Here is a 10,205-nt window from a genome sequence, read left to right on the forward strand (position 1 = left end):
TCCCAGAATAGTCCAGCTGAATCCAAAGATCATCCCAAATTTACAAATTTTTTGATGGTTTCAATTGCTTTCTCCCTATAAATTACAAGTCAAACATATCAAAAGAAAGGAGAACATCTTGGCAGATTTCCTGTCAAGTCTAGAGGAATTCTCTTCCAAACACTGCTTGGAGAAAGAGAAAAAGGAAATAATACCGGCCATCAAACTTATGTGCCCACTCATCAAGCATGGCATAGATTGGTGGATGGAAGAAGGATACACGACTTCATCACCACCGACACCATCCAACACTTCCTGAGAGATGACATTAGATGACATATGCAAGAAGTTACCCTCTCTAGTGGGTTACCCTTTCTAGGGGGTTACCCTCTTCAGTGGGTTGTTCTTCCCAGTGGGTTACCCTCATCTGATAGGTTTTGAAGATGCTGACTCAGCTACTTTGAAGATAAGGAGCTTATCCACCTTCTTGCAAGATACCTGTGAAGCTGCTGATGTACCTGCTTGCAAGCTGCTGACTCATCTGTTTGCATATGCTTTCACATGCCAACAACATAGTGTTTTTTGTTTTTACTCCCCCCACCACATATTAGTAGGACTCGGTGTGAATAAAGATAAGTCTTATTTAGTTATAACAGATAAAGCTTATCCCTTCCAAAAGGGTAAGACTTATCCTTATTAACGGATAATACCTATCTCTTAGCTGTTAGGATAGGAATGTAATATTTTATTTGATATTTATCTATAGATTATCCTAGCTAGTAAGCTTTCTTATCCTATAAAATGAAGCCTAGGCCTTTAGGTTAGAGGCATCATTTTCTCTACCTAAAAACCTTTTGTATAGTTTTCTTTATTTAATGAAAATATTTGTTGGCTAAACTCTCTTGCTCATGATTTCTCTCTTCCAAAGGGATGGTTACTTTGATCATTTAGGTCGGAGTAAGGGGTAGGGAAATACTACGGTAAATTTTTTATTGTGATGGCAACAATGGCACCCCGGAGTTACTTTCCATGTTTATGAAATAATGTCGGCTTTATCCATGCGACATATATGCCTAAGTATCCTTTCTATGTATATGAAATGAAATTGGCTTAGTCCCTGCCATAGATTTCCAAATTGATTCTATATCTGAGAAAGAGCACATAGATCTAAGGGCTGCCTTAGTACACCTTTTTGTTTCGCGGCCGTTAGAGGGAAACAGGCAAGGCAGAGCCACTATAAGACCTATTTTTAGGCATATACGGAATAGTCTTGTACTAAGGAGACAAGGTATTTCATGTGTTCTAAGACTAGCAAAGTTAGGCCATCCTATTTTTGGGTTGCCAAGGCAAGCCGTCCTTGATGTGTAACTTGCAATTTCAAAGACAAACCATCCCATCTTTTGGTTGAGAAGGCTTTGTAACTAAAACGAAAAACATTTATACAGATGCATAGTTCAGTCATAGGAAAGTTGTGGTGTGTTGATTGAAAGCTTCAATTTTGTATGGCATGCCGCCTATATAGTCGTGAATTGCCTGTCATATTGGAAAGTTAGGCTCTGTGTCTGTGGTGTTGATGGAATCTTTGATTTCGTATGGCATGCCACCAACATGGTCATGAAACCACCTTCCATGTTGGAAAGTTTGGGGTCTGTTTCCTAGCCTCTTGGCTGCTCTCGTCAATAGTCATTCGTGCCCCTCTAGCTTCCCATATATTTGGTATCGACACCATCTTCTTTAAGTAGGTCCAGTTCCTGTAAATTTCTAGCTCGAGTAAATATGTCTCCACCAAAACACTATCATGTAAATATAACTACCTATATGAAGTAGATGTACTACCACTAGAATAGAAGATATCCTAAACACATATACCTCTCCTAAACCTTTACTCTGCCGTTGCAAAGAAGGCATGTAACCCATGGATACAAATCCGTTCTTTGGTGCAGTGAAGAATGAAAAGAGTTAAGGAATATGTTGCTTCCTCAAAACTAAACCAGCATTCTATTCTTTCAACTCAGGGGAACAGTTCATCACTCTACATATGCTGGGAGATTTTCCAAGATAGTGGAGAAACCAAGGCTTCACCCATATCCACTTTGGTGTTGTTAGGTTTCCATTGTCATATCACAGAAGAAAAGGCCAACTTGTAGTGGTGTATCTTTCCCTCCTTGATACCAGGTACAACTAATACCAACATACCACTTGGGAACCTCAGAAATCACACTGAACGCCAGGACAGTCTTTGTCACTATATTCCCAAACTTTAACATGTCCCTCTCCAATCCGTATCTAATGGAGGCTTTGAAGATCCAGGTCCAGATTCTCAGAGCTCTGCAGAGCAGAGATGCCATCCAAGCAACTCTCCACTAACAGGTGGCTTGGAAAGTTCAGAATCATGATATGGATCTATCCCTTCCAAGTGAAGATGATACTTCGCCCTTGAACATAGATGCCACCAATGGAACTACATAATGTATTCAGATCTCAAGGAATATCCCCAGAGATGAACTTGTGAAAGTACTATTAGACTCATGGGTCATAACTACGAGATATTGAAAGACCATTCTCAACTTCTCCAGTCTACGGAGCCAACCTTTGCCAGAAGGATCTACAATGCCATCACGATCAGCACAACCACTCACACTTAAAAAATCCTCCCAAAACCACCTTCTCAATCCATATGTACCAACCTTATGGTGACCTTCCACTGATAGACAATCAAAAGTTGATTGATGAACCAAAGTTTATGCGCTGGTTCTTAGATAGTAGTATGGAAGAGCGTGATTGGATACACTACTTCAATTATGACAACTGATATACTATGTGGCACAAATATCCTTTCTCCAGATACTATTCTTGGAAGTCAAATTGTAGATGCCACTTATGCCAAGAAGCTACCTCACCCTCTCTTCCACAAGATAAAACTACCAAAACCAAAGAAAACTAGCCTGCTACCAAACTGTTCATGGTGTCTCACTATAGCATCGATTACTCAGATGACTTCCTACCGAACAAACCCTTAAAAAAGGATAACATGAGCCACTGAAGAGAAGATGCCCCTCAGAGACACTGAAGTAACACTCAACTAGCAATCTAAAAATGCCATGTGCCAAAATAGGATACTTTCCAGCATCAACCAAGCCATAAAGAATTTTGGTCACTCTCAAAATAAGCTGGTAGGCAAAGTAGAAGGAATGAATAAGGGATTAGAACAAGCATCCACTCAGCATGATGAACTTATCTGCAAGTTGGAACTCAGGCTCCAATCCATGCAGTATGATAAATGTTTGCCAGGCACTTTGATGTCTCATTTCTTTGACCAGCTGAAAAAAGAAATGACTTCTATGAAAGAATAAATCCGGTAGCTAAAACATGATGGATTTCAGCCCCAGAGAACCCATAGTTCACTACCAAAGACAACCTTATTCCCAATTTTGCCACACAGATACTCTCCACAAAAAATGAGCTACATCTTTCCCACTCCTACTTCAAGCTTCCATATGTCAATATCCCTAGATTCTCAAGAGGAAAAAGAGTTTGACATTGTTAAGCATGTATGGGATTTGAAAGATTCCATCACTTCCAAGAGAAAAGCCGATGAAACTCAAATGTAGTCCAAGAGAAAGATGGAATCTGACATAAACAAAGGGTCCATGATGATCTCGGACCACAGCATCACCTTCCCAGATGACAATCTGATAATCCACAAGCTAGAAGTGCTATATGAAGATAAAAAATAGAACGTCTTGCTAAGAGATGTCCTTCTTAATCATAAGTGGTTTCTGTCCTATCATGATGCATATGTTTATCCAGAGCAGCTCATCTGAAATATGAGTCGCTTGAACATCGATGATGATGCCATTCCAGATCAACAAGCCACAAAAATCCTTGATCCAATTAAAGAATCTATGAAGTGCAACAAGCGGATCTAGGATGCCGATCCCATTAGTACTTCTTCAAGTGAAGGAGGTTCCTCTAATGGAGAGGCATACTTGGACACCGATAATAACTTTCCAGTAGATGGATAAATGGAGGACAGTAAGGACTCTGTCGACTTACAAGAATATGTTGAGGACACTCTTGAATCCTCAATTTAATCTCCAGAAGAAGACTATACACCAATATACATAAACCATTATAAGGAACCAGATATCTCAGAGGTTGTCGATGACCATGATGGGATGACAGATGATCCAATCACAGAAAGAAGGCCAGATCTTGGTTCACCGGTAAAAAAAACCATAAGAACTAGCTTTCACACTTTCACCTTGACGACATCAAGATTTTAGCCTGGCCCCAGAGGATCAAGGACTTCTACACTTAAATAATGACAAAGAATCTGGATGAGTGGGATAAATACATGATATTCTCAGAGTTCACATCTAGATTCTTTGGAATACTCAAACACTATGGAATGCTCTTGGGATTTTTGACAAGAACACCTATCTGACATCCCAGCACTTTGCCTTAAATATAAGGATCTTGTATAAGGTATTTTGCGGAGATACAGGACAGAGACAAGAGAAAATCTAGCAATAGCTCTTCGAGATAAAATGCCTATCGATTGACAAAAAAGTCATCGATATCCATTTTCAAAAGATGGCGAAGATCTACTTTGAGTTGCGCGGGGATCCCAGCCTGAAGCAAGCCTTCTGATAACGCTCAATCTACAGCTCTCGTGGGAGTGTAAAGCGGTCGTTAGCAAATATAGAACCCAACCTGGGTTGGGTATCGATCCCACAGAGAATAGCTTGGCCAACAAGCAAGAGAAATTACTAGACTTTTAGTGCAAGTCTCGTAGGAAAGGGGGGATTGTAGTATGTAACCAAAACAAGAATGTAAGAACTGAAAATAGCAAAATAAAGAGAGATTGTCACGTGTGTTGTAAACAATGAGAATTGAGGCGTTGGGGTTATGTCCACCTTCTGAGGTATACGTCTCTATTGGCTATGAGTGTGTAGAGTCTTGACATGTAATTGCTTATAGAGAATTGTAGTCGATGGTAAATCCAAGCGTCTCTCGACCTAAACAAGGACTATTTCACTTTAACTCTCTCGAGCTTAAAGCGTGACTAACGGTACGAATTCTCCAAGAAGTTAGTCCAGGTACGGCACTAGCTTTTTAATAGGAAAGGGTGTCCTACTACCTTGACATTATCTCTTTTCCAGACAAATAACTTTTCTCTCGAACAAGTCAGATGTTAGACTGGCGTTGGTCTATGCGTCTTCTTTTCTAGACAAATAACCTTTCTCTCGAACAGGTTAGATGTTAGAATGGCGTGTTCTTGTGTTTGAACCGCAAAGAATGTAGATTTAAGATGAAGAGAATAATGATATAAGCAATATACTTGTCTTGAACTCACAAACTCATAGCTATAGATAGTAACTCATTCGGCTTCCATAACCCCAACTAAGAGATTTAGTTACCCATGAATGCGAAGGATATCACGTTTTGCATGGTGGATGGCGTGAATAGTAGGTGTTTGGCGTGTGGTTTTAGTGATTCCGTAGCAAGTAACGATTCTCTTGTTGTGGAATTTAAGAGTAGAAGAATGAAGAATTGAGAATGGGCTGTAGGAAGATGTCTTAATTGTAAGGAGATGAATGAATTGTCAGAATGTCTCCCCCTTTGAAAATCTCTAACATGATAGGGTATTTATAATACTCCTATCCTACTCCTACTAAACTAATAAAATAAATAACCAAATCCTAATATACTAATGAAATCCTTGACCCAATTGTACTAGGGTAAGGTTACAAAATTATAATCCAAATAGAATGATGAAACACATAACCTAATTGCACTAGGTTAATGTATTATGGCAAAAATCCAGCTTTGTGTCTGTAAGTCCCAAAGTCTTCAGAAATGCTGTTTTAGCCCGGGACAGATTTTCCATGCAGCAGATTTAGTCCTTTATGCGTCCAGCTCCTTTCCATCTCGTTTGTGAGCTTTCTTTTGCGTCAAGTAAGCCATAAATTGCTGTATTTTGCATCATTTATACCTGAAACTTTCCTAATCACATTTGTTAGCTCATTTACAGGAAAAAGGACTAAAAGTGTACGAAATAGATAATTAGTTCTCGAAACTAGGCTAAAATATGGGCAAAATATATTGATATAGGCGCGTAATTTCGCCTATCATCACCTTCTTATCATCACTGGCAATGTTTCTAGAAAACCACATAACAACGATTGTGAAGGGGAACTTCAAGTCTATAACCATCCCACAGATAGGCTATATTTGGTAGTCTATCTTCCAGGCTTTGGAGAGCATATGCATTAAGAGAACTGTACTAAAGAAAATCATCAATAACAATCCAACCCTTGACCAAGCCTACAACAAAGATGACCTCGTTACCAAGTCTGACTGCTCCTACTCTCATAAAAAAATGAGAATAAAGAGGCAGCTACTAATCAAAAGGTTCAAATTGCCAAGGCCTCCCGACGACAGGAGAAGGGTTACCTAGTAAACTAGGTATTTTAGACGAAGAAGCCCAACCAGCTATAAGAAGAAGAATAATGGCTGCTTTATCTGCAGTAAGCCTAGAAACTTTGCCAGAAACTATCCTCAATCCAAGAAGTAGAAGGACTCTATTCACCTTTTTGGGGAGATAGCTCATCATGCATAAATCTATCTCAGCACGAAGGATGACCTTGAAGCAGTATTCTTGTTGGAAGAAGAACTGATAGAGGACACCCTCTTCTCCGTTGACATTATGAAAATTCAGGTGACATATACATCGATGACCTTTACCTGATATCCAGCAATGGAGAATCCAACCAGTACAAGGCTAGGAAAGTCTTTATGCTCAACAAAGCAGGATTGCTATCTTTTGGGCTAGGAAATTACCCTCCAAATCTATTTAACTAATATGTGGATCCCTTTTATCCATCAATTATCTAAGAAAGAAGACCCTTTTATGAGCTTTAAGTGTTTGTAAATTATGGCAAATCTATCATGAATCCATTTAGAGTACACCCGAAATATCCCTTCTGTTATGTGTTCATAGCGCTAGCCAACGACTACCCACAAGAACTCCTATGGCTATTCTGGTATCTGTGCCACTAACACTACATGTTGGCTTCGTCTATGTAATGTAGGCACCTAAATAACCTTTTCATTTATATGAAATAAAATTTGCTTAGTCCATGACATAACTTTCTGAATTAATTCTATATTTGAGGAAGAACACACAGATCTGAGGTTTGACTTAGTACACTTTTTGTTCCTAGGCCATTAAAGGGAAACATTCCAGGGAGAGCCACCATAAGACCCATTTTTAGGCATATACGGAATAGTCTTGTACTAAGGAGACAAGTGATTTCATGTTTTCTAAGACTAGCAAAATCAAGCAATCCCATTTTTAGGTTTTGAAGGATTTGTATCTAAGGCAAACCATCTTTGATGTTTAGCTTGCAGCTTCAAAGTCAATCCATCCCATCTTTGGGTTGAGAATGATTTGTATCTAAAAAGTAAACCGCCTATACGGATGCATAGCTCTGTCATAGAAAAGTTGTGGTGTGTCGATTGAAAGCTTCAATTCAATTTTGTATGGCATGCTGCCTATATAGTCATGAATTACCTATCATGTTAGAAAGGTTAGGCTCTATGTCTTTGGTATTGATAGAGTCTTTGATTTTGTATGGCGTGCCACCTACATGGTTGTGAAACTGCTTTTCATGTTAGAAAGTTTGGGGTCTGTTGCCTAGTCTCCTGTCTGCTCTCGGTGGCCATTATCTGTGCTCCTCTACCTCCCCGTCTAACTATGGTAAAGTGCTTGTTGTGATGGAAACAATGGCACCCCAAAGTTACTTTCCATGGTTATGAAATTATGTCGGCTTTGTCCACACGACGTAGATCCCTAAGGATCCTTTCTATGTATAAAAAACAAAATTGGCTTAGTCAATGACATAGCTTTCCAAATTGATTTCATATCTGAGAATGAATATGCAGATCTGAGGTCTTCCTCAGTACACCTTTTGTTCTACGGCCGTTAGAGGGCAACTGGCAAGGGAGAGCTGTCGTAAGACCCAATTTTATGTAAATATGGAACACTCTTGTACTAAGAAAACAAGGGATTTTATGTGTTCTAAGACTGGAAAAGTCAACCCATCCCATTTTTGGGATGCAAAGGCTTTATTGCTGATGTAAACCATCCTTGATGTGTAGCTTACAGTTTCAAAGTCAAGCCATCCAATCTTTGGGTTAAGAAGGCTTTGTAGCTAAAAAGCAAACCATCTATACAAATGCGTAGCTTAGTCTTTGGAAAGCTATGGTGTGTTAATTGAAAGCTTTGATTTCATATGGCATGCTGCCTATATGGTCATGAATCGCCTATCATGTTGGAAAGGTTAGGCTCTGTGCAGGAGTTTACATTCACCTCTGCTAATTTCAAACACGTGAGCCAGCTTTACATTTTTATTTTCTTTTGTTTCCACGTTTTCATATCCAAGTCCTGTACATATTAGAGTTATAGTTTTCATATCATTATCATAGTCAGTGTTTTCCAGTATTGTATTCTATGTCTTATACATAATCAAGTCATAGTTACTTTCTTAGATTTTAGAACAAATATTTGTGCTGTCTTGTCCTTAGACTTTTAGCACAAATAATTGAGTCTTATTGTCCACAAAATCACAAAAAGATTTTTACTTTATTGAGTCTTTTCCTTAAAACTTTATAATGAATACATCAAGTCTATATAGTCTAGAAAAGACCAAAAATATGTCTACCACAGAGTCCTCATACAACCTTTTTGTCAAGATGAACATGGCAATCACTACTAGTTATATGTTGTCATGCAAACTTGACTATACATTCAAAGTTAAGGTGTTACCATCACAAGAACAGATGTGTACCAAACCTTTAAAAAACCCTTATTCTACTATTTCCAAAATGGTATGCAATCCCTGGATAAAGATCCACTCTATGGTCCAAGAAAAGACAAAAGGAGTTAAGGAATATGTTGCTGCCACACCACTTGTTCAGCACCCTATTCTGGTAACTCCAGAGGTACAATTCATATCACTACAGATGCAAGAGAACTTTCCACAGCAATGGAAAAGTCTTGGATTTACCCATCTCCATATTGGTGTTGTGCGAATTAGTTTGACATATTAAGGGAGTAAAGGCCGACCAGTTGTGATGCATCTTTCTCTTCTTGATACTAGAGTCAATAAGTCCCAACATACAACTTTGGGTACATCGAAGATTATTCTGGATGATGGCACAGTCTTTGTTACCATGTTCCCCAACTTCAACATACCATTAGGTAATCTACATCTAATAAAGGCATTGAACATCTAGGTCCAGATTCTCGATGCTCTACAGGACAGAGATACCGGTGAAGCAAATCTCCACTGTCAGATAGCTCGGCAAGTTCAAAACCATAAGATGAACCTATTTCCTCCAAGTGGAAAGAACTTTCTGTTCTTGACCATTGATGCAATTGATAAAACCACAGAGTGCACTAAGATTTTAAGAAACATATCTAGGGATGAATTGGTTAGAATTATTCCAGCCTCACGGGTCACTAAATATGAGAAGCTGAGAGCCTATCCTTGACCTCTCAATCCAACATATGGTTCCGACCACCACTATATCAAAAGGCTACCTAAAATCACCCTCTACATCCCTATGTACAAACTAAGTGATAATCTTTCGGATGTAAAGAACTAGAGCGCTATCCTCAGGTTCCTCAATGGATTTATGAAACAACATGATTGGATAAAACACTTCAATCATGAGGGTTATACTTTGATGTGGTGTAAATATCCTTTCTCAGGACATTACCCATGGAAGACTGACTATGACTGTAGAATCTACAAAAGAAGGAAAACAATGGTTACCCAATTTGAGGTGAACCTATAGATGCTTATGATGCCACTTTCTAAATTCGGTCACACAAATTCTTACCTACCAGAATATCAATTTGCAAAGGATAACATAACCCGAGCTCCAAAATTACCATATGTTATCTAATCAGATGGTGCTTCAACTACCCCCAACACGCCATACTTATTAGAGCACTAGAAGATAAGTTGCAGACCATTCGGTCTGAACAATGCCCACTAGGAACTCCATTCCTACCTTTTCTTGTCCAACAACATAAGGAGATAACCTCGCTTGAAGAAGAAATCCAGAATCTATTATATGATTGTGCTTTACTGCAAACGGAATACGACCGTAAATAGGCCAAAGTATCTACCATATTTCCATATGGATAATCT

Source organism: Capsicum annuum, unplaced genomic scaffold (genome assembly GCF_002878395.1).
Source record: "Capsicum annuum cultivar UCD-10X-F1 unplaced genomic scaffold, UCD10Xv1.1 ctg5471, whole genome shotgun sequence".
Classification (NCBI taxonomy): Eukaryota; Viridiplantae; Streptophyta; class Magnoliopsida; order Solanales; family Solanaceae; genus Capsicum; species Capsicum annuum.